Source organism: Aquarana catesbeiana, linkage group LG02 (genome assembly GCF_042186555.1).
Source record: "Aquarana catesbeiana isolate 2022-GZ linkage group LG02, ASM4218655v1, whole genome shotgun sequence".
NCBI lineage: Eukaryota > Metazoa > Chordata > Amphibia > Anura > Ranidae > Aquarana > Aquarana catesbeiana.
Genome location: NC_133325.1, coordinates 453645386 through 453670889, shown reverse-complemented (window position 1 = coordinate 453670889; position 25504 = coordinate 453645386). Strand labels below are relative to the sequence as shown.

At 42.8% G+C, this 25504-nt stretch overlaps 1 protein-coding gene across 1 annotated transcript in view; it reads right to left on the bottom strand.

The window, feature by feature from the left end:
* The window catches only part of LOC141128354 (protein argonaute-3), a 259236-nt gene that overhangs the window by 161763 nt on the left and 71969 nt on the right, over positions 1 to 25504 (bottom strand). The gene's annotated exons all lie outside the window — the stretch shown is intronic.

Here is a 25504-nt window from a genome sequence, read left to right as displayed (position 1 = left end):
AATCTAAATTAATTTGAAGTGCAGACTTTCAGCTTTAATACAAGGGGTTAAACATGAATATCAAAAGTACAAATTTTAGGAACTGCAACCAATTTTATACACAGTTCCCCCATTTTCAGTGGCCCAAATGTAATTGGAGAAATGAATATAATCATAAATAAAATGTTCATTTTTAATATTCTGTTGAGAATCCTTTACTGGCAATGACTGTCTGAAGTCTGGAACCAATGGACATTACCAAAGACTGGGTTTCCTCCTTTTTGATGCTTTGTCAGGCTCTAACTGCAGTTGTCTTTGGTTCTTTGTTTGGAGGATCTTTCTGCCTTGAAATGCATGCTCAATTGGGTTGAGATCAGGTGATTGACTCGGCCATTGCAGAATATTCCACTTCTTTTCCTTCAAAAGCTCCTGGGTTGCATTTGCAGTGTGTTTTGGATCTTTGTCCATCTGTACTGTGAAGCGCCATCCAATCAACTTTGCTGCATTTGGCTGAATCTGTGCTGACAGTATATCACTAAACACTGCAGAATTCATCCAGCTGCTTCTGTCACATCAAACACCAATGACCCTGTGCCACTGGAAACCACGCATGCCCATGCCATCACACTGCCTCCTTCATGTCTTACAGATAATGTTGTGTGCTTTGGATCATGAGCTGTTCCAAGCCTTCTCCACACTTTTTTCTTCCAGTTATTCTGGTACAGATTAATCTTAGTTTCATCCGTGCAAAGAATGCTTTTCCAGAACGGGTCTGGCTTTTTTTTTTGGCAAAGTCTAATCTGGCTTTTCTATTCTTCTGGCTTATGAATGGTTTGCACCTTGTGGTGAACCATCTGTATTTGCGCTCGTAGACTGACAATGATACTCCTGGGGAGTGTCTTTCACTTGTCTGGAAGTTGTGATGGGAAGTTGTGATGGGAAAATGGGTTTTTCTTTACCATAGAGAGGATCCTGCAATCATCCACCACTGTTATCTTCCATGGACGTCCAGGCCTTTTTATGCTGCTGAGCTCATCAGTGCGTTGTTCTTTCCTCAGAATGTACCAAACTGTTGATTTGGCCACTACTAATGTTGCTACTATCTCGCTGATGTATTTCTTTCATTTTTGAAGCCTTACAATGGCCTGTTTCACTTTTAAACGCATGATGGATTCCAAATGCAAATACTATACTTAGAATCAACTCCAGACCTTTTAAATGCGTAATTAATGAAGAAATAATGAAAGAGTAGCCCACGCCTGGCCATGAAACAGCTTTTCATTCAATTGTCCAATTTTGGTCCCTTGAAAAAGGGGGATGGCTTTTCTGAAGAGCTGTAATTCCTAAACCCTTCCTCCGATTTGGATGTACATTGCATCAAACCTGAGAGTGTGCACTGTCATCCCATATCCGTTATATAGCTATAGCTTGAATATGTTTTGGGAAATACTTAAAAAAAAAAAATCTAAAATTGTGCCCGAGTCAAAATATATATGGACCTAACTGTATACCATATATGCACAAATAATAAAACTAATTTTTTTTATATCTGTTTGGCTATCAATTATGTACTTGAAGAAGAACATAGGAAGGAAAGGAAAGCACACAAACACAAAAAAGGATTGTAAAGGATAAATGTGTTTCCAGCAGTTATCCTTAAGGCAGGGTTAAGGCACTAGTCCAGTGCGAATTGCAGCTCCAGTTTCCCTGCAAAGATAAAAAGCAGTTGTTCAGCGGTTCGTTCCTCAGCGTTTTAGCTGCGGATCTGGAAGGATCAGGACATGATTTTTTTTTTTTTTTTTTTTTTTTTTTTTTTTTTTAGAGAGAGAGGTGCTCAGATGACCTGGGAGAGGTAGGGAGGTGTAGGAAGGGGGGGGGAGAATCTGCAAATCAGATGCACTCCCATTGAATATTATTGTGTCTGCAATTCGCACCACATTGCCTAGAAAACGCACACGATCTTTGTGCAATGTGGAGCGTGGATGCAATGCACATATGTGAACCATACCCATTGTAAACAACAGGTTTCCAAATGTTCTGTGAATTGGATGCAGTGTAAGCAGCATCCAATTCACAATAGTGTGAACCCAGCCTAAAGCAGTATTAAACACAAGAGACTAAACTTACCTTTTAACATGACAATGGCCCAAAGCACACATCAAAAATTACCACACAGTGGTTGAAGGAGAAAAACGGTGAATGTCCTTGCATGGCCTAATCGGAGCCCAGACTTAAATTGTAAAGTCTCGTTTTTTTTTTCTCTATTAAAATAACCAAACGTGTCTATTCTTACCTGCCCTCTGTGGTGGTTTTGCACAGGGCAGCACAGATCCTCCTTTTCTCGGGTCCCTGGCTGGAGCTCCTGGTCCCTTCCTCCTGTTGATCGCCCCCACAGCAAGGAGCTTGCTATGGGGGGTGATTTGGCCCCGCTCGCTCTCCTCATTGGCTAATTAAGTTTGATTGACAGCAGCTGGGGCCAATAGTGCCACTGTTGTGTCTCAGCCAATCAGGAGGGAGAGTCCTGGACGGCCGAGGCACTCGTGGATATCGCTGGATAGAGATGGTTCTCAGGTAAGTATTAGGAGGGCTAAGGGGGGGGGGGGGGGCTGCTGCACACAGAAGGCTTTTTATCTTAATGCATTCTGCCTTTACAACCACTTTAAACCCCATTGAAAATCTGTGGAATGACTTGAAGTCTGCAGTCCACATTAATTTTACCTGAACATGAGCAGTTCTGCAAAGAAGAGTGGGCAAATATTGCAAAGTCTAGATGTGCAAAGTTAGTAGAGACATATTCCAACAGACTAAAGGTTGTAATTAAAGTAAAATGTGGTCCAATAAAATATTGACATAAGGGGGGGGTGATCCTTTTTCCAACTCTTCGATTCGGTTTTTTAATTTGTTTTATTTTTCTTCTAACATGTTGGTGTTATATCCTTTACTTGGATGTTATAAGTTGCACTAGTAAATACAGCTGGATAAAGCAAAAACGAAGTTTTCATTTCAGGCTGCAAAGCAACAAAATGTGATTGTGTTAAAACGGGGATTCTTTTCTTTACCTACTGTGTGTGATATAGTTAGAGATTTTTTTATTATATATATATCAGAAAGTATTCAGACCCCCTTACATTTTTCACTCTTTGCTATATTGCAGCCATTTGCTAAAATCATTTAAGTTCATTTTTTTTTTCCTCATTAAATGTACACACAGCACCCCATACTGACAGAAAAAGCAGCTTTATTAAAAAAGAAAAACTGAAATATCACATGATCCTAAGTATTCAGTCCCTTTGGCCCCGGTTCACACAGGGGCGGCACGACTTGCACGGCGACTTGCAAAACGACTTCTGTATAGAAGTCTATGCAAGTCGCCTCAAGTCGCCCCCAAAGTAGTACAGGAACCTTTTTTTTAAGTCGGAGCGACTTGCGTCGCTCCTATTAGAACGGTTCCATTGTACAGAACGGGAGGCGACTTGTCAGGCGGCTAGGTCACCTGACAAGTCGCCCGTGTGAACCGGCAGTTGCTGTGACACTCATATTTAACTCAGGTGCTGTCCATTTCTTCTGATCATCCTTGAGATGGTTCTACACCTTCATGAGTCCAGCTGTGTTTGATTATACTGATTGGACTTGATTAGGAAAGCCACACAACTGTCTATATAAGACCTTACAGCTCACAGTGCATGTCAGAGCAAATGAGAATCATGACGTCAAAAGGAACTGCCTGAAGAACTCAGAGACAGAATTGTGGCAAAGCACAGATCTGGCCAAGGTTACAAAAAAATTTCTGTTGCACTTAAGGTTCCTAAGAGCACAGTGGCCTCCATAATCCTTAAAACGGATTAATTTGGGACAACCAGAACCCTTCCTAGAGCTGGCCATCCGGCCAAACTGAGCTATCAGGGGAGAAGAGCCTTGGTGAGAGAGGTAAAGAAGAACCCAAAGATCACTGTGGCTGAGCTCCGAAGATGCAGTCGGGAGATGGGAGAAAGTTCTAGAAAGTCAACCATCACTGAAGCCCTCTACCAGTCGGGGCTTTAAGGCAGAGTGGTCCGACGGAAGCCTCTCCTCAGTGCGAGACACATTAAAGCCCGAATGGAGTTTGCTAAAAAAAAAAAAACACCTGAAGGACTCCAAGATGGTGAGATATAGGATTCTCTGGTCTAATGAGACCAAGATAGAACTTTTTGGCCTTAATTCTACACGGTATGTGTGGCGAAAACCAGGCACTGCTCATCACCTGTCCAATACAGTACCAACAGTGAAGCATGGTGGTGGCAGCATCATGCTGTGGGGTGTTTTTCAGCTGCAGGGACAGGACAACTGGTTGCAATCGAGGGAAAGATGAATGCAGCCAAGTACAGGGATATACTGGACGAAAACCTTCTGTAGAGTGCTCAGGACCTCAGACTGGGCTGAAGGTTTACCTTCCAACAAGACAATGACCCTAAGCACACAGCTAAAACAACAAAGGAGTGGCTTCACAACAACTCCGTGACTGTTCTTGAATGGCCCAGCCAGAGCTCTAACTTAAACCTAATTAGGTCTCTCCAGAGATGCTCAGAAATGCCTGTCCACCAACGTTTACCATCCAACCTGACAGAACTGGAGAGGATCTGCAAGGAGGACTGGCAGAGGATCCCCAAATCCAGGTGTGAAAAACTTGTTGCATCTTTCCCAAAAAGACTCATGGCTGTATTAGATCAAAAGGGTGCTTCTACTAAATACTAAGCAAAGGGTCTGAATACTTAGGACCATGTGATATTTCAGTTTTCCTTATGGGGTGCTGTGTGTACATTAATGAGAAAAAAATTAACTTAAATTATTTTAGCAAATGGCTGCAATATAAAGTGAAAAATTTAAGGGGGTCTGAATACTTTCCGTCTCCACTGTACATATACATATATACACACACACACACACACACACACACACACACATACATACATAGGACAACAAAAAATATCCAGAAAAAAAAGTTATAAATTGATTTGCATGTTAAGTGAAATAAGTATTTGATCCCCTATCAATCAGCAAAATTACTGGCTCCCAGGTGTCTTCTATACAGGTTTGGGAAGGATTGCTGATGCCACTGTTACTGCCATTTTTATTTCCAAGCGCTTTTATATCGTCATAAATGTGAGTGTTATTCTTTCATTCAATAAAATATGCTGTAAGTTATTTTACGGAATCACGCTATGTGCCCTCCTGTTTTCTTCTTCCTTTTGCAACATTGATCTGTATCCATTTGGGCTCATTAACCCTTAAACATCATCGGAAGTTCTTTACTGATTTCCTGGAATTCGTGTCTTTTGACATAGCTTCCTTCCAGGTCTATTACCATTCAAGCCTGATTGACTCAGTGGGTGTATACCCATCTGGGTTCAATCCTTCCGGTAAGCCTTTAAGAATATATGGTGGTGGATCTTCTATCAATTTTCTTCACGAAAGTCACATTATTAGATAGCAAATATTATTTCACTTTCTGGATCACCATGATCAATTTTTTGGACAATTAATAATAAGACTGCGATTGGTATCCTTCTGGTCATCAAGGACATTTCTAATGTAGTGAATTATTATTCCCTGTTCATTTATTTTCACTAATATATCACAATTTAGCACTGTTTTATATTTCACATGATTTATCGGATATGCACAATTAATGTATGTTTATATTATATTCATTACCATGCTCAGTAGGAATCGGAGACTTTTCAATTTTTAGCGCTGCACTTTTTCACTTTGTTACACTTTGCAAAATTGATCCTCTGCTGTGCTGGCTGCTTCTGTTGATTTAAAAGGGACAGCGCGTTATATGTATTTTTTCTTCGTTTTCTATTATTTTTTATATTTCGCTTGGCATGTTCACCATTGTCACTACCTGTATACACGGAACGTCTACACCTGCGGGTCATTTGCAACACAGGCAGCTGCCTCTGACCACCCAGCCAGTGCTGAGGATTTCTACCAGTCCAGATCCACCTACACCCAACCTTAACAACATTACAAACTCCAGAGATTCCAATCCAGTCTCCTTTCGGGTCCCTAGGCTGTCGGATGCAGCAGGACTTCAATGCCCATTTAGACCCTCTGTAACGGGGGGTCATGGGGTTCCGGTAAGCGGCCAGGCACTTCATTCATGGTGGTGGACCCACACATTTGGGACTGTATACAATTGGACACTTTTTGTTTTTATCACAGCACGTTATGGTGTTTTTTGTACACGGACTTTCTTTTTTACACTATTTTCTTTTTCAAGCAGTTTATTCACTTTGCCAATTTAAGTGGTTTGTTTTGGTTTAGGTACCAATTTATGTCGCTATTGGTTACACATACCTGTTAAGGGGAAGTGGTATTTATCTCCCAACTTGATATATACTTTTGTTACATTTCTTCAATGTCTAAGATATCATAAACAGGCTGGGATTTTTCAGCTTTATACACGTTAGCCTTTTTTTGTTTTAGTGCGAGTCAACTTTTTTTTTTTTTTTTTTTCTATCCATTCATGCATTGGCCCGTTTCTTTTTTAGTTCACTTTGCCACTTTAGTCATCTTTGTAGCTCCCCCCCCCTTTCATCACAGCGCAACTACCATCTTCCCCCACTTTTGTCTCATTAGTCCACAGAAGCAATCAAAATCCAATCTCTCCACCATGGCCAAGGTTGGAATGGCTACAAGACCATCGTCAAGCAGCTTGGTGAGAGGGTAATAACAGTTGGTGCGATTATTCGCAAATGGAAGAAACACAAAATAACGGTCAATCTCCCTTGGTCTGGGGCTCCATGCAAGATCTTACCTCGTGGAGTTTCAATGATCATGACGACGTTGAGGAATCAGCCAAGAACTACACTGGAGAATCTTGTCAATGATCTCAAGGCAGCTGGGACCACAGTCACCAAGAAAACAATGGGTAACACACTATGCCGTGAAGGACTGAAATCCTGCAGTGCCTGCAATGTCCCCTTGCTCTAGAAAGCACATGTACAGGCCCGTCTGAAGTTTGCCAATAAACATCTGAATGATTCAGAGGAGAACTGGTGAAAGTGTTGTGGTCAGAGGAGACCAAAAATCAAGCTCTTTGGCATCAACATAACTTGTTTGGAGGAGGAGGAGGAATGCTGCCTATGACCCAAAGAACACCATCAAACATGGAGGTGGGAAAACGTTGCTTTGGGAGTGTTTTTCTGCTAAGCGGACAGGACAACTTAATTGCATCAAAGAGACGATGGATAAGGCCATGTACTGTCAAATCGCGGGTGAGAACCTCCTTCCCTCAGCCAGGGCATTGAAAATGGGTCATGGATGGGTATTCCAGCATCACAATGACCCAAAACACACAGCCAACCCAACAAAGGAGTGGCCAAAGAAAATGAACAGTCTACAGCCCTTAATCCCATAGAAAATATGTGGAGGGAGCTGAAGGTTACCAAACCTCAGCCTTGAAATCTTAGAGAGGATCTGTAAAGAGGAGTGGGACAAAATCCCTCCCGAGATATGTGCAAACCTGGTGGCCAATTACAACAAGGGTTTTGCTACCAAGTACCAAGTCATGTTTTGCGAAGGGATCAAAAACTTATTTCACATATTAAAATGCAAAAAAAATGTATAAAAAACTTTTTTGAAATGCATTTTTCTAGATTTTCTTTTTGTTATTCTGTCTCTTACTGTAAAAATAAACCTACCATTAAAATTATAGACTGATCATTTCTTTGTCAGTGGTCAAACATACAAAATCAGCAGGGGATCAAATACTTTTTTCCCCTCACTGCACACAGACATATCCACACACACACACAACCAAAAACGTAAATGGATTTTATTGGGATTTTATGTGATAAGCAAACACAAAGTGGCACATAATTGTGAAGTGGAAGGAAAATGAAAAATGGTTTTTAAATGTTTTTACAAATAAATATCTGAAAAAGTGTGGCGTGCATTTGCATTGCGCTCCCTTTACTCCGATACCCCTAACTAAAATCTAGTGGAACCAATTGCCTTCAGAAGTCACCTAATTAGTAAATAGAGTCCACCTGTGTACAATTTAATCTCAGTATAAATACAGCTGTTCTGTAAAGCCCTGAGAGGTTTGTTAGAGAACATTAGTGAACAAACAGCATCATGAAGGCCAAGGAACACACCAGACAGGTCAGGAATAAAGTTGTGGAGAAGTTTAAAGCAGGGTTAGGTTATAAAAAAAAAAAATATCCCAAGCTTTGAACATCTCACGAACCACTGTTCAATCCATCTTACAAAAATGGAATGAGTATGGCACAACTGCAAACCTACCAACACATGGTCATCCAAATTGACAGGCCAGGCAAGGAGAGCATTAAATCAGAGAAGCAGCCAAGGGGCCCATGGTAACTCTAAAGAAGCTGAAAAGATCCACAGCTCAGGTGGGAGAATCTGTCTACAGGACAACTATTAGTCGTTCACTCCACAAATCTGGCCTTTATGGAAGAGAGGCAAGAAGCAAGCCATTGTGGAAAGAAAGCCATAAGAAGTCCTGCTGCAGTTCCCGAGAAGCCATGTGGGGGACACAGCAAACATGTGGAAGAAGGTGCTCTAGTCAGATGAGACCAAAATTTAACTTTTTGGCCTAGAAGCAAAACGTTATGTGTGGCAGAAAAACAAGACATCACCCTGAACACACCATCCCCACCATGAAACATGGTGGTGGCAGCATCATGTTGTGGGGATGCTTTTCTTCAGCAGGAACAGGGAACCTGGTCAGAGTTGATGGGAAGATGGATGGAGCCAAATACAGGGTAATCTTAGAAGAAAACATGGAGTCCGCAAAAATTTGAGACTGGGGCAAAGGTTCACCTTCACCAGCAGGACAACAGCCCTAAACATACAGCCAGAGCTACAGTAGAATGGTTCAGATCAAAGCATATTCAGGTGTTAGAATGGTCCAGTCAAAGCCCAGACCTAAATCCAATTGAGAATTTGTGGCAAGACTTGAAAATTGCTGTTCATAGACGCTCTCCATTGAATTTGACAGAGCTTGAGCTATTTTGCAAAGAAGAATGGGCAAAAATATCAATCTCTAATGTGCAAAGCTAGTAGAGACATACCCAAAAAGACTTGCAGCTGTAATTGCAGCAGAAGGTGGTTCTACAAAGTACTGACTCGGGGGGGGGGGGGCTGAATAAAAACGCACGCCACACTTTTCATGTATTTATTTATAAAAAATAAAAAAAAATGGTCAATCACATAAAATCCCAATAAAATCCATTTACGATTTTGGTTGCAACATGACAAAATGTGGAAAATTTCAAAAGGAGTTATGAATACTTTTTCAAGGCACTGTACACACACACACACATACACACACACAATTACCACGCACCTGCGTATACAAGAACTCTCGGACACAGAAGCATGCACAGGTCAAAAATCTCAACCAACCATGAAAAAAAATGATGGACTATGGCCCTTACAATGTAAGCAAAGTGTCTCATTGTGGTAAAAACACAGCGTCAAGGAGATCAATTGTATGGTCACTACATGCAGGGGACTCAGATCCTTATGAGGAGTCACAAAATGTCTTGCAACACTGCAATTAAGCGATTCACTTTCCACAGTTCTATGTTTGCTGAATCTGGTTCAAAGAGGTTTAACAGCTCTTCCTACAAATTGTAGGCCAGAGGGATATGTTAAGCAACTGAAGACATAAGAAGATGAACATGTAAGGAATTCCTTGTTTATTATTAAATTATATATCCATCATTCATTATTGGTAGAATTCATCAGGTTTTAGGTAGCATACTATTTTCACATGGTGATTGTGTATGGTACTCATAATGGGCTTTAGCTCCAATTACCAGAAACGTCGGCCCAGGCGTGACATCACAGGAGCGGGAAGTGACTCCACCTCAATACCTTTTGCCAATCAGGGAAGCAGAGCTGCCTGAAGACGCCTAATTGGCTAAACATGTTGGGGTGGAGTCTTCAGCCGTCACGCCTGGGCCAATGTTCCCAATAACTGGAATGCATGCCGGCTCTAGTGAAAGTGGTTCGGCAGCATTTCCTACTGAGCATATTGTTGGTGCTTTAAGAGGAACTTATAAATGTGAGTTACATAATTGTTATAGTGGTAGTTTTTTTTTTTTAAACGTTAACTACTACCTAATGTAATTCTTTTTCCTTAGCTTATTTACAACTGATTAGGTGGCATGCGAGTGAATTTACAGTGAATGCAGACCTTCCTGGTGTCCTCGAAGAGTTGGCATAGCTGGAGGAGAGGATAATAACCCAGTAAAAGTGCATGTTGACCGTCTTAGAACATCAAAGTCATATGCTTATTAATGTGATTACTTAGTTAGTGTAAGTGCCACTTTGTGTTTATATAAATACTTACCCATCTGACTTACTCTCTTCAAATATATTGTTTTTGATATATTATATGTTTGACAATGATTATTCATGATTATGCATCTCTTAGGGGGGATATGATTTTATTTATTTGTTCCATCCGCACACCTCTTTTTGATTTGTCACATTTTTTTATTTACCTTTGCTACTGCCATTAGTACACCCTTTTGAGCCACCCCTGGGAACTTCACAAGAACACAGGTAGCTCTAGTGAATAGGCTCATAAAAAAAGGAATCCCTGCTTTGCTGGCTTGGGCTCAGCACTGAGGAGGCTAAGACTGTGGAATGCACACTGTCATATGCGCAGATTTTTTGCCCACTTATGAGTGCAATGATTTTAGCTTTCACAATAAAATTCCTTTGACTTAAGCCTCATACACACTAGGTTTTTTTCCTTCGTTCAACCCAGCGCCTTGAACGAAAAAAAAAAACCCTGACAGCTCAGGTAGGAGCCGCTGTACTAACAATCTGATATTCTATTGTGTTCTAACATGGGGACGGCATCCCCGCGAGAACACTCCAGTCAGCGCTCTCAGCCACTGGCTGAGAGCGTTGATCCGGAGCAGATTGGCAGACCTTTTTTGGTCATGACCCCATGAACGGCTGCCTTCTGTCGTATCAGCTGCCGTATATGCGGGCTAAATGTCAGCCAGTTTCTATTGAACTGGCCGATGCCACCCGAAATTTGGCCTGTGTGTACTAGGCTTTACTTACTGCACTTAGAGGGCCCCTTTGTGCTTTTCTTTTTGTCTTATTCACAGTTGCGTGAGATCCCTGCTCATCCTTTCTATGACGCATGGGACTGCCTTATACCACCAGTACTCTTCTCTATTGCCAGGGCTACCTGTGTCCTAATCAGGTTATGAACTGCTTTATCAAAATTTGCATACATTTTGGTTGGATTGACAGATCAGCTATCTTTGGGCTTTAACTATTTGTGCACCAATTTGTTACTACTGGTTGCAGTTTATACACACTTAGATTGCATTAACTATTACCCATGATACAGTACATATTAAGTATTTGAGTGAGGGCGAACCTTGTTGCATTAATTCAATTTGTTGTATCTTTGTTAGGAGGAGAGGTTTGAAAAGCCATCGCTGTGAAACAAGAAAAACTTTGTTTGCCTAATGTCTACCTATTGTTCAAAGTTTTTTTTTTAAATGCCCATGAGCATACTCTCGGTTACAGTACTAAAAACTGAAAAATGGCACTAAAGAAAAAAAAAAAAAAAAAAAAAAGAGGAGTATTACAGGCTAGCAATGAGGTGGTCAATCATAGATGTCTCACTTGTGAGTGTACAAAACACCAGACAACAACTTTTCCAAAAGTCTTGCTTCCTGAAAACCTTTGGCGATGATGATAGCCCTTTTCAAAATTAACATAATTATAATTCATGACTATCACATAAAAATCCTGAGAAATATGAAATTAACTTTTTTTTTAAAGGTAAATTTTTATTTGGTTTTGTGGTACAGAACAGACATACAAACACACAAAAAAAACACACATTTCGAGCAAACATTGCTCATTGTAATACAGAGTATAAGACAATGGTATATATTTGGCATACATGTTTTCATTTTGTACATTTGCATATGGCTATTCAGTGTTCATCAAACTTGGTATCATTGACTGGAGCTTTTTTATTAGCTTTGTATGGTAGGTGTAATAGTGTTTTCGGAGCTAGTCCACAGACCCCATATTTTGTGAAATTTTTTTGGGCATCCTCTGGCTTCGTATGTTAATTTGTATAATGGTATAGCCTGATTAACCATGTTCAGCCAGAATGCTATTGTAGGTGGAGATTGTGATTTCCAATGAATAGTAATAGATTTTTTGGCATAAAATAATACAATTCTCAGGAAAGTTTGCTTGTTTTTAGGTATACTCTCATCGTCCACATATCCTAGTAGGCATCTCAGGGGATTGCAGATATTAGGCAGCTGGGTCAGGGAACTGATAAAAGCAGTAACCCCTGACCAGAACTGCCTGATCTCGGTGCACTCCCACATCAAGTGGAAGAAGGTGGCCTCTACAATGCTGCATCTGGAGCACATTGCCGATGGTAGTTTTCTGAGTTTAAATAATAAGGATGGCGTAAAGTATGCTCTGTATAATAGTTTGGTTTGTATGACCCTGTCCCTGGAGGAGATGACAGAGGGGACCTGGAGGGGAAGTATGTCCTGCCAGATATCCTCCGTCAGCTCAGGGATATCAGCTTTCCACTTGGTGAGCGTGTTGCTGAGTCTGTGCGTTGTGGTGTGCAATAGAGTCTTATAGTATGTGGAGATCAGTTTGTCATGGGAAGGATCTATTAGTAATTGCTCTAGCGGAGATAATCGGACAGTTATATTGTGCAACCCAAACTGGGTGGTTGCTGTGTGGCGTATTTGTAAGTAATGAAAATAGGCTGTGCGTGGCAGCTGGTGGTCCTGGCGAAATTCCTCAAATGACTTAAACGTATTATTTGAGAATAAATGCGTTATGGTTTTTACCCCTTTTTTTGACCAATATTCCCCATCTGTCCTACGGGCGAATTCCTGTAAATTTGGGTTCCCCCATAAGGGAGTATTTGGAGAATAGGTACGGCGTTCAGTATCCGGAAGCATTCTAGTTAGTTTGAGAATCTGTAGAGTCATTTCGAGGATTTTAGTGCTTTCCCTCCCTCTAAGAGATAGACGGTGTACCAGATATTGCAGGGATTCGTACAAAGTGAGTATGGCTGCTTCTAGTGACGTAGCCGCATTGTTGGCTTCAGGGAAGAACCACCAATGGGCATGAACCAGTTGTGTGGCTATGTAGTATGTCTGAAGACATGGTAGCGCCAATCCTCCCTCCAACACCGGCAGTTGAAGAGTATTTTTTGCAATTCTCACTGCTCCCCCCTTCCAAATGAAGGCAATAAGAATAGAGTCAATCTCCTGAAATTTAGTTTTGGTGATATATACTGGTGAATTGCATAGGAGGTATAGGAAACGTGGGAGGAATATCATTTTAAAGATATTTATCCTACCTAATATCGTTAAGGGAAGATTGGTCCATGTCTTCAGTGTGGTCTTCATTCTGTTAATAAGTGGGTCTAGATTATATTTGCTATAGCAGGACAGAGGATGTTGGATTATGACCCCCAGGTATCTGAAATAGTCAACTATTTGTAACGGGCAAGAGGAAGGGGGTGTAAACACCGTTTCCTGATCTATTTTAAACATAAGGGATTTGTCCCAATTGACTTGAAACCCTGAGAAGAGGCCGAACTGTCGAATAATTTCCAGCAGGGTTGGGAGAGACGATTGGGGGTCCGCCAAATATATTAACATGTCGTCAGCGTATAGAGATACTTTCTCTTCTAGGCCCCCAATCATCAGTCCCTTTATTTCCCCACTGGATCTTATCAGTGCCGCCAGAGGTTCTATCGCAATTGCAAATAGCAACGGCGACAGGGGGCAGCCCTGCCTAGTACCCCTTTTAATCAGGAATGGATCGGTTACTGATGTATTTATCCGCAGCCTAGCAGTAGGCTGCGAGTATAAAAGTTGAACCCACTTGATAAAGGTATTTCCAAACCCAAATTTCGCCAGGTCCTCCAGCAGATAAGGCCATTCGACCGAGTCAAATGCCTTATGCGCATCTAAGGCCAGCACCGCTCTATTCCCCACGACATCATGGGTGGCCTGCAAGTTTGTGAACAGTCTCCGTAAATTTATGGATGTTGATCGTCCTGGAATGAATCCAGTCTGATCCGCCCCAATAATAGTGGTTATAACTAGGTTTAATCTCCGGGCGAGCACTTTGGCTAGAATCTTGACATCTGAGTTAATTAGTGATATTGGTCTATATGACTCACATAATAGGTGATCTTTATGAGGCTTGGGAATGAGGACAATCAATGCTTCTGACATAGAGGGTGGTAACTGTCCCGTTTTTATAGCAAAATTATAAACTCTCAGTAAATGGGGTATCAAAAGTTCCTTAAACTGTATATACCATTCTATGGGGAAGCCATCCAGTCCCGGTGTTTTGTTTCTGGCAAAGGACTGTATGGCTTCTCCAATCTCTTCCTCCGTCAAAGGGTCATCAAGAAGTGAGGCCTGTTCTTCCTGGAGCCTTGGTAGCGTGATGCCGGCCAAGTAGTCGTCTAATTCTACAATAGTATAGTGAGCTTTGGTAGCATATAATGAGGAGTAAAATTTCACAAAAGCATCAACTATTTCCCCACTCTGTTCCACCACTGTACCTATTGTATTCTTAATTCTTGGAATACTGCACGGTTGATAATCAGGCCTAGATAAATACGCTAATAATCGGCTATTTTTGTCTCCAAACTCAAAGATTCGCTGGTTTTGATACAGCAATTTCTTCTGAGTGCGCTCTAAAAGGACTAGATCCAGGTCTCTGGATCTATGTTTCCAGGTATTGTGTGTTACTGGGGAAGGGGTGGCTGAGTAAGCAGCCTCGGCTGCCCTAAGATCCTTCTCCGCGTCCTTTAATTTGGACTGGGATGCCTTACGAGCCTGCCCAATCGCCGCAGCAAAAATGCCACGCGTGGTGGCCTTAAAGGCGTCCCAGGTCAATGGGACAGAGACACTCTGACGGTTACGTAACCAATATGCTTTCATTTCTACTGTGCCCTGATCCACCACCATCTGATCTGCTAACCACAGTGGGCTTAGTCGCCACATGCGGTATGAGGTGGGGGGGCCCAGGGCAAGATCCACCATCAAGGGGGAATGATCAGACACCGCCCTTGGGAGATATCTGGCCTCAGTCACCCTATTCAATAGCTCGGATGAAACCAAACACATGTCTATTCGGGACAGAGTACCATGCGTTTCAGATTGACATGAGTACTCCCTCCCGTCTGCGTGCTTCCACCTCCAGGTCTCCACCAGATCAAATTGGGCCAGAAAAGAGCACAGGGGTGTGGGGGGTAATGTAGAACACTTGAACCTGTCTATGGAATTGTCAAGTACTGTGTTGAAGTCCCCTGCTATCAACAGAGGTCCTTCTGCTATTGCCAGGATGGAGCTCATTACCCGTTCAAAGAACAATTTAGTGAAAGGTGGTGGGACATAAAGGCTTGTGACCGTATAAGACTTACCCCATAATTCAAGTACCACAATAACAAAACATCCATTAGGGTCAGTTTTAATATGTTTTATGGTGATAGGGGCCAGTTTGCTATAAGAATAGACGTGCCTCTTGCATATGTGAAGTAGAATGTATTGCATAGGCGATTTTAGCTCTCTTTAAGGCCATTACTCTTGATCCCTGTAGGTGGGTTTCCTGGAGGAGGATCACGTGTGGGCTGTGTCTTGCCAAATAATCAAACATCAGTGACCCTTTGACCTTGGAATTAAGCCCCCTAACATTCCATGAAACTATACGGAGCTTAGACATGCACATAAACAATTTATAACTATTCGTGTCCACTTCCCATTGCCCGCCAGAGCCCAGCCCCGGACAAGGTCCAGCGAGCCCTGAGAAATGGACCCAAACATAAGTATCTCTAATATGTTACTCATCAATCCATGAGTCTCACTCCAAGATTGCAAAAATTGTAGAACCAAAGAAACATTTTTAAAGTATGCATATACCATTGAATACCAGCGTCTTTTATAGAAAACCTTGACGTTGTAACAAAACCCCTCAAAGTATACCCCAACAAATTTTCCCCCCTCCCTAACCCTCCCGGCTCTCATCCCCCAACATATGAGAGCTTTGTTCCCATAACCAAACCAATTTGGCATGAGGGCCATGGCTCAGACCCCTAGCCAACTAATTTCAGGAGACGTGGAAAGGTCCACAGCTCTGGGCCTCCATCCGCGTTTGTCCGCACAAAATAAAGAATGTGTGGTGTCTCTTGGCCCGTAGAATCACGGTGATAAAAAATAATAATAAGAATAATAGAAAAAGGAAAAATAAAAGTCAGGAAGGATGATAGGTTGCTGAGTGGCATCCGAGGGTGACGTGGGATATGTCTTCTTCTTCAGAGAAGTGTAGGATTTATAGTCCCGTCTTGACTGTGTGTAGTTGGAGATATATTTTCTGCTACTGGGGATGCAGTAAAGAAAGTCCCCTAACAGTTGCAATGGGGTGTAGCAAAGGCCGCCCGATGGGCTTCATGTAGAATGCGGCTCTATCGGGGAGGATATCTCCTATCCTGGTTCCTGCGATTCGGATGTGCTAAGGTGTCCACCCATTGTGATGCCTCTCTGGGATCCGTAAAGAAATAGGCCTTGCCCTGGTAGATGATGCGCAAACGTGCAGGATATAACATACCATCCGAGGACCCCCTCCTGAGGCCATCAGCCCCCAGCCACACCACCGCCCGATTGGACCCACTACCCCCTAGTCCATCTACTCAGCAGACCCCCCCCCCTCTGTGGCCCCACCGCAGCCCCGGTCTCAATCACCACGTTCTAGCCGCTAGAGTCGGTGAGACAGACCACGGCTGCAGCCTAGCCCAGTCAGCTTGCCACCACAACCCCCTCACTGTTGTTCAACAGAGCCCCGTGCCCCTCTGCACCGGGAATCACCCCTCCTGCTACTGGACCACACTGCGGGGGCACTAGAGATTCACCGGGAGCCAGTCTACCTCAAATCGCCTGAGACCCAGCCACCGCACCACCTACCGCACCAGGTCCCCCTCCTTCACCCTCGGGACCTTCAGCACAGGTAAGCTCCGGGGGCACTCGAGAAGTTGATCCAGGGGCCCTTGTCCGATCGCCCCTCGGGGGGGTCAGGAAGGAATTTTTTCCTCGACTGCACTATTGGCCTACGCAGCCAGGGGTTTTTTTTGCCTTCCTCTGGATCAACGAGAGGGAGGTGGGCAGCCCACCGCCCTCTAGTACCTCCGCTCCAACACTCAGCCGTCACTCTCACCACTCCAGAGCAGTGGTCAGCCATCCGATCCCTCCATCCCCCTGCAAGGCTATCATCGCCACACCAGTGCCTTCGTCATACAAATTTCTTTTCTAGCAACGCCGCCTTCAGCATCATGTGCAACTTCAAGTACACAGCAGACACCCTCCACAGGCTAAGAAACACGGCCGCAACTTTACCAACCACCACGCAAAAAAGACTAAAAAAAGAACAATTACTAAGGACCAACCCACAATCAACCATCAAAGGCAGAGAGACACCGATCCAACCACAACAACTATCATGCGCCCTGATCAACACCAGATCTGCAGTCAAGCACAGGCTGGAAATCCGCGATTTCATCATCGAAAACAACATAGACTGCCTCTTCATTACAGAAAGCTGGCTAACTTCCGACTGCAACACCATCCTGACTGAATTGGTGCCCAAGAACTACAGTATCATATCTGAGCATAGAATTGGAAAAAAAGGAGGAGGTCTTGCAGTGATTTTCAAATCGCACCTGGGGTTCACCAAACCAAACTTACAGAACTCAGTGCCTTTCATGGAAACACTCTCACTGCATCTTCAAACAACACCTCAAGACACCATTCACATACTACTATGCTACAGACCACCAGGACCAAAGACAAATCTCCTCACACCGCTCACTGAATTCTTCTCAATGCACACCTTGAAAACCAAAAACCTTCTGGTACTTGGGGATTTCAATCTGTGGGCAAACTCCGCCCAAGACCCTATTGCAACCGCCTGCGTTAACCAAATGGAAGAACTTGGCCTGCAACAACTGATAAATGCTCCTACGCATGGTTCAGGACACACTTTAGATCTCATCTTCAAACAGAATATGGACATCGACGTATTGAACAACACCCCACTACCATGGACGGACCACCATGCTATCAAATTCAAAATCACCACTAACACCACCCTCCAAAAACAGAAACGGGCAATAGCAACACACTGGAAAAGATCTCAGAAGAAACTACACTCTGAACTCTTCAAAACTACATTGTCGAGCAAAATTCTTCTGCTAAACCCAAACCTCTCAACGGAACAAACACTCAACTCCCTAAACAATGTTTTACTACAAACAGCAGACTCCGTGGCGCCAAAACGCAGAACACCCGTCCGCACAAAAAACTCGAATTGGTTTAATGGCACTCTCACCCTACTCAAGCAAGAACGCAGAAGATCTGAGAGAACTTGGAGAAGAAATCCCACCAAGGAAAACCATGCTAACTACAAAGCACTCACGGTGAAATACCACAAGGCAATCTTCAAAGCCAAAAAAGAACATTTTGCAGACACCATCTCATCCGCCTTAAACCGCCCACGTGAACTTTTCAAAATAGTTGCTCAATCAATGAACCCGACCTGCCTAGAGCCCCCTGCAAACGATACCCAAGAATTCTGCAATGAGTTATCAGATTTCTTCATCGACAAAATCGACAACATTCGGAAAGCAATTCATCAGAAAATAACAACCAACCTCACCCAACCAATGCAAAAAGAGGATATCGACACGAACATCACTCAACCACCGAAGTTCTTTTTGGCCCCAATCACCACGGACACGACTAAAAACATCATCGGAAGCCTTCGCGACAGCACATCACCGAACGACATCATCCCCACCAAATTGTTCAAAGAATGTTCCGACATCCTGGCCCCCACCCTAACACATCTCATAAATCAATCATTCAAAGAAGGGACTGTGCCAACCTCCCTCAAGCAAGGCATCGTCAAACCCCTGCTAAAGAAACCTAATCTCGACCCTAAAGACCCTAACTGCCGCAGACCAATAACAAGCCTCAACACCATCTCCAAGATTATAGAGAAAACAGTAGTACAGCAGCTACAACACCACCTGGAGACACACCACCTCCTGGACCCTCTGCAATCAGGCTTCCGCCCAGGCCATGGCACAGAAACAGCACTTCTCAAAATATGGGACGACGCCCTCGAAGCAGCAGATGACGGGGAACCGAGTCTTCTGGTACTGTTAGACCTCAGTGCAGCATTCGATACAGTGGACCACAATACTCTACTTGTCCGCCTCTCAGAAGTTGCAGGAGCCACAGATTCTGCCCTAAAATGGTTTACATCCTTCTTAGAGAATCGCTCTCAGACAGTGAAACTGGGAACATTCACCTCGGAATCTCGGGCAGTCTCCTGTGGAGTCCCTCAGGGCTCACCCTTGTCACCAGTGCTATTTAACATCTACATCCGCCGGCTTCTCAATATCATCAGGAAAACGGACCTCTGCTTCCACTCATACGCAGACGACACCCAACTCTACCTTCGCATTAATGGACAAAAAGATCATCATCAGCAACTACAGAAATGCCTCACTTTAATCAATGACTGGATGACCGCTAGCTCCCTCAAACTTAACGAATCAAAAACAGAACTTCTTCTCCTGCAAGCCAACAAAAATTCCAAAATTAAGACTCCGTGGACACCACCCCCCATCCTCGGACAGACCATCTCGCCCAGCACCAAAGTCAAGAGTCTCGGAGTCATCTTTGACTCAGGAATGACAATGGATGCACAAATAGGATCGGTGGTGAGCGGATCCCACCACCTCCTCCGCCTGCTTCGCAGACTCATCCCCTTCATCCCAGAAGAGGACAAAGCGGCAGTTGTGGGAACGATCATCAATTCCCGACTCGACTACGCAAATTCCCTCTACGTAGGTCTACCCCAATATCAGCTTGCGCGCTTGCAACTCATGCAGAACACGGCGGCAAGACTGTTAACAGGAAAAAAGCCCTGGGAATCCATCTCCCCATCCCTAAAAAGCCTACATTGGCTAACTGTGAAGAACCGGATCATATTCAAGACCCTCTGCCTCACCCATAAATGCATACAAGGAAACGCTCCGCAATATCTCCGGGAAAAAATAAAACACTACACACCGATTCGCAGTCTTCGATCAGCTAACCAAAACCTCCTCCTCATTCCCAAATACCGCTACAAAGCAAAGGGAGAACGTAGATTTGCAGTCCAAGGACCTCGCCTATGGAATGCTCTCCCAACCAACCTCCGCATGGAAGAAAACCACCAGGCCTTCAGGAAAAAACTAAAGACCTTCCTTTTCTAGAAGCTGGCTACAGAGAATACATCTAGCGCCTTGAGGCGATTCAGTTCGCAATTGCAGCGCTTTACAAATCATTCATTCATTCATTCATTCATTCATTCATTCATTCATACCATATGGAAGGTGAAGTTCACGTAACCTGCGTTTAATTGCCAAAAAAGTGGCTCTCTGCTTCTGCGTAGCTACGGAAAAATCTGGGAAAATGGTGATGTTGTTGCCATTAAAGGAAACTTTGCCCCTCTCTCTAGCTACTCTGAGAATAGCCTCTCTGTCACGGAAGTGTAGCAGCTTTATAATCATGGCACGTGGTGGGGACCCAGGCGGTAAAGGGCGCATGGGGATTCTGTGCGCCCTTTCTATGGCGAACATTGGTGAAAAGGTGTTTGCCCCGAACTCATTCAGTAGCCATCTTTCCATGAATGTTTCTGGTGTTTTGCCCTCAGCACCCTCAGGGAACCCCAAAAAACGTAAATTGTTCCTTCTTAGGCGGTCTTCCATATCCGTGAGCTTATCTGCAGTATATTCTTGGGCCTGCCGCAGTTCCCTTACAGAGCCCTGTAAGGGACGTGTCTCATCCTCCATATCACTAATACGTTGTTCAGCATTAATCACTCTATGGCGAATATTGTGGACATCCTGTTTCAAAAAGGATAATTCTGTTTTGATGGTGTCCATTTGTGTAGTGAGAGATGCATGGCTGTGCTGGATGGCTGCCATAATCTGGGCTAGTGATGGCTCTGCAGGGCCTGCATCATCCCTGTCTGCTCTGGGGGATTGAGGATCATGTCCCTCTGCAGGGGAGAATAAGAGAGGGTCTTCTGGGCTTAAGGTAGGGGGGGGGATCTTTGTGACTCACCCTTCCCCTTGAGCTGCTTCCAGGGTGTGGATTTGGAGGCTGCTTGCCGCTGTGTGTCTCCCTCATGTTGATCGGCGCCATTTTGGTGCGGCCTGCATGGCGGTACCGACGGCCCGATTCCCGAGGCCTCCTCCATCGGTGGGCCGTATTTGACCATCCCCGGATGGTCTCAGTGCTTTCCGGGTACTGTGGGGGTATGTGGGACCCTCGGATGTCGGCCTGAATCGCAGGATTTTGGCAGGATCTGTGCGGTGTGGACGGAGCTCAGGCTGAGCACGTCCTCACATCTCAGGTGCTGGCCACGCCCCTCATGAAATTAACTTTTACTGACTAATTTAATTGCATAATGTTTCCAACACGCTCCCATAAATTCAACGGGGCTAAAAGTGTTTTGCTGCTATTTTCGTTTGTACTCAGTCTCCAGTAAATCTCGCTGCAGTGCTCAACAACAGTCATCCGGTACTGATGGATCCAGCTGACCCAACACCATTTTTCCATTGTTGAAATGTCCTGATAAAACCTTTCACCGTGTTTGTTACTGACTGCACCTAGATTTTCAGGAAAGAAGTCCTGGTAATGCTGACAATTAATCTTCGGTGACATGGTGCATTTCATGGTCTTGTATACTGTAAGACGTTTGTCAACTAGCTGAATGTAGTTTGGTGCTCTGTAGTTGCTAAGAAAATTCTCAACAACATCCTTGAATGCTTTTCCAGGTGATTTCCTCTGGCCCCACTAACAGATCATCAAACCTCTGGTCATTGATGACGTAGCTAATCTGTAGACCAAATGAAAATGGTCAGCATGGCAGCAACCAGGTGAGGAATACAAAGACAAGTGTGCCTTGCCTACAGTCAATGGTGGTGGGAGTGTCATGGTCTGAGGCTGCATGAGTGCTGCAGGCACTAGGGTGCTACAGTTCATTGATCGAACCAGGAATGCCAACATGTACTGTGACATACCGAAGCAGAGCATGATCCACCCTCTTCGGAGATTGGGCCGCAGGGTAGTATTCCAACATGAGAATGACCCCAAACACACCTCCAAGATGACCACTGCCTTGCTAAAGAAGCTGAGGGTAAAGGTGATGGACCGGCTAAGCATGTCTCCAGACCTAAACCCTATTGAGCATCTGTGGGGCATCCTCAAAACGGAAGGTGGAGGAACACAAGGTCTCCAACATCCACGAGCTCCGTGGTGTCATCATGGAGGAGTGGAAGAGGACTCCAGTGGCAACTTGTGAAGCTCTGGTGAACTCCATGCCCAAGAGGGTTAAGGCAGTGCTGAAAAACAATGGTGGCCACACAAAATATTGACACTTTTGAGCCCAATTTGGACATTTTCACTTAGGGGTGTACTCACTTTTGTTGCCAGTGATTTAGACATTAATAGCTGTGTGTTGAGTTATTTTGAGGGGACAGCAAATTTACACTGTTATACAAGTTGTACAACTCACTACTTTACATTGTAACAGTGTCATTTCTTCAGTGTTGTCACATGAAAAGATATAATAAAATATTTACAAAAATATGAGGGTGCACTCACTTTTGTGAGATACTGTATATATATAATGAAAAAATGTTTAAAAAAAAAAAAAAAAAAAAACACAAAACCATTCACCTTCTTTGTTCATCGCTCTTATGAAATTTTTCATCAGCCTGACTTTTATAAGAAGCGGAGGCAAAAATAGATTTGTTGGGTCAACAACTGGTTCATATGCCACAATTTTTCTGCTGTGGAACCAAGTTCTTTCGAAGTGGCCATTTCTTTTTAACGTAATGCAACTCTCTTGTATGGCTGTTCCATTTGCATATGTGTCTAATGTTTTAGATATATTTATATAGACATTATGCATACCACGGTCACATGATAAACTCAGGTAGGAAGAGATTTCCACTGCAGCCTGTGTCCTCATGCTGTTATGGGAGGCGGATCCTCCATGAATCAAAATGTGACATCCCACCCACGGTGTTCTTTTTAGTTACTGGGCATGGAGGAGTAGGGAGGAACTGGGCTGTCATTTAGGATCTGTATACACACCCAAATTGTGATGTCAATACCATGTGACCTGAAAAGCTCAGCTCGAGAAGGAAATGTTCTCTTCAGCAATATAGACCAAACTGAGCTTTACTACCCTGACTGTGTCTTATCTGGCCTTGCCAAGAGAGACCCTGCAGGAGGGGGAGGATCTGTGTATACAGGATCAAAGAGCTTTTTTTTTACAAAATGCAGAGTATTAACCCCTTAAATTCCACAGTGAGTATAACAAGCATGCTATTCTGCATATACAGACAGATTTTACTGTTGTGGTTTTAGTAACACTAACATAAAAGACTCCATTAAAAAATGTGCAAATATGTGTGTATGGAAATGACAACAATCTATGCGAAAACATCTTGTATGTCACCCAAACCAGCTCATATGTAACGCAAATAAATTGATGAAAAATAAAGTCCAAATTATATAATTTGTGAAGAAACAAGTAAGGCATAGCTACAGTGATCCTGGACTGAGCTGACTGCATGGGGGACTGTGAGGACCCCAGTCTCAGCACAGTAATGTCTGTTTATAATCCTCACGAGTAGCCAGGGTGGATTTGATTTAAATTATGATTTTAAAAACAAATTTCCCCTTGGAATTGGACTTTTAAGGCACTTGGACTCATATCAATCGTAAAATAAAGTAGAGAAATCATTTATTAATGACACAATTAAAAATTGTAACATGGAATGTACATAGCAATAAACAACTAAAAAAAAACACTGACTGTAACATGATTGACAATATAGTAGAGATATCCTTCACCCAACACGTTTCAGAGTCTTTTATCTCCTTCCTCAGGAGTAGGGAAGATATCACTTCTCTATAATGCAAAAATCAATAATAGTTCATTATATATATATATATATATATATATATATATATATATATATATATATATATATATATATATATATATATATATATATATATATATATATATATATATATACACACACACACACACTTCCGCATCTGCAACTTACAGTCACTTCAGCCGTATATAAGCACACATTCCATGTCCAATTAAAAGCAAAAAACACTGCCTGAAAGAACTGCTGTCTCCTTCATCTCCACTAAGTGTCAGGCATGTTATATTGTAGATTTGAGTAGAAACAAAATGTTTCACAAGTATATCAAGGGAGCCTTAGGAGGCTCCTCTGAACATGGGACATCCAGACCCACTGAGGCCTATAGACAGGATAGGTTTTTTTCTGTCAGTACACACAATGTTTATCATTATGTTTTAATTACAGGATCTCATCTATAAGTGTTGTGTATGTCATTTTAAGAAATCAAGCATACCTTCAACTGAGAGCCTGATGGAAAATGGACCTGCTCCTGATGGACTGTATTATAGGGGTACACTGGAGAATAAAAATTGCATATAACCGTATATATTTGTGTTTGTCAAACTTGTGCAACCTTGACAAAAAGTTTATACATGATATGAGAGTATATGTGGCATCCTGGATAGGTATCACAGATTCAAACAGATATATAAATTAATTTATATATGTCCAGTCATAGTAACCATGTATCTCAGTCCTAAATTGTTGTAATACTCGTCCATATAGGGGCTTGAAATACGGCCATTATATTCAAGCCCCTATATAGACGAGTATTACAACAATTTAGGACTGAGATTTATGGTTACTATGACTGGACGTATATAAATGAATTTAACTATTTGAATCTAGGATAGCTATCCAGGATGACACATATACTCTCATATCACGTATAAACTCTTTTTGAGATATGATATACGGTTGTATGCAATTTTTATTTTCCAGTGTACCCCTATAGTACAATCCATCAGGAGTAGGTCCATTTTCCATCAGGCTCTCATTTGAAGGTATGCTTGATTTAAACACATTAAAATGACAAACACAGTACTTACAGTGGGGACGGAAAGTATTCGGACCCCCTTAAATTTTTCACTCTGTTATATTGCAGCCATTTGCTAAAATCATTTAAGTTCATTTTTTTCCTCATTAATGTACACACAGCACCCCATCTTGACAGAAAGACACAGAATTGTTGACATTTTTGCAGATTAAAAAAGAAAAACTGAAATATCACATGGTTTAAAGTATTCAGAGCCTTTGCTGTGACACTCATATTTAACTCAGGTGCTGTCCATTTCTTCTGATCATCCTTGAGATGGTTCTACACCTTAATTTGAGTCCAGCTGTGTTTGATTATAATGATTGGACTTGATTAGGAAAGCCACACACCTGTCCATAAAAGACCTTACAGCT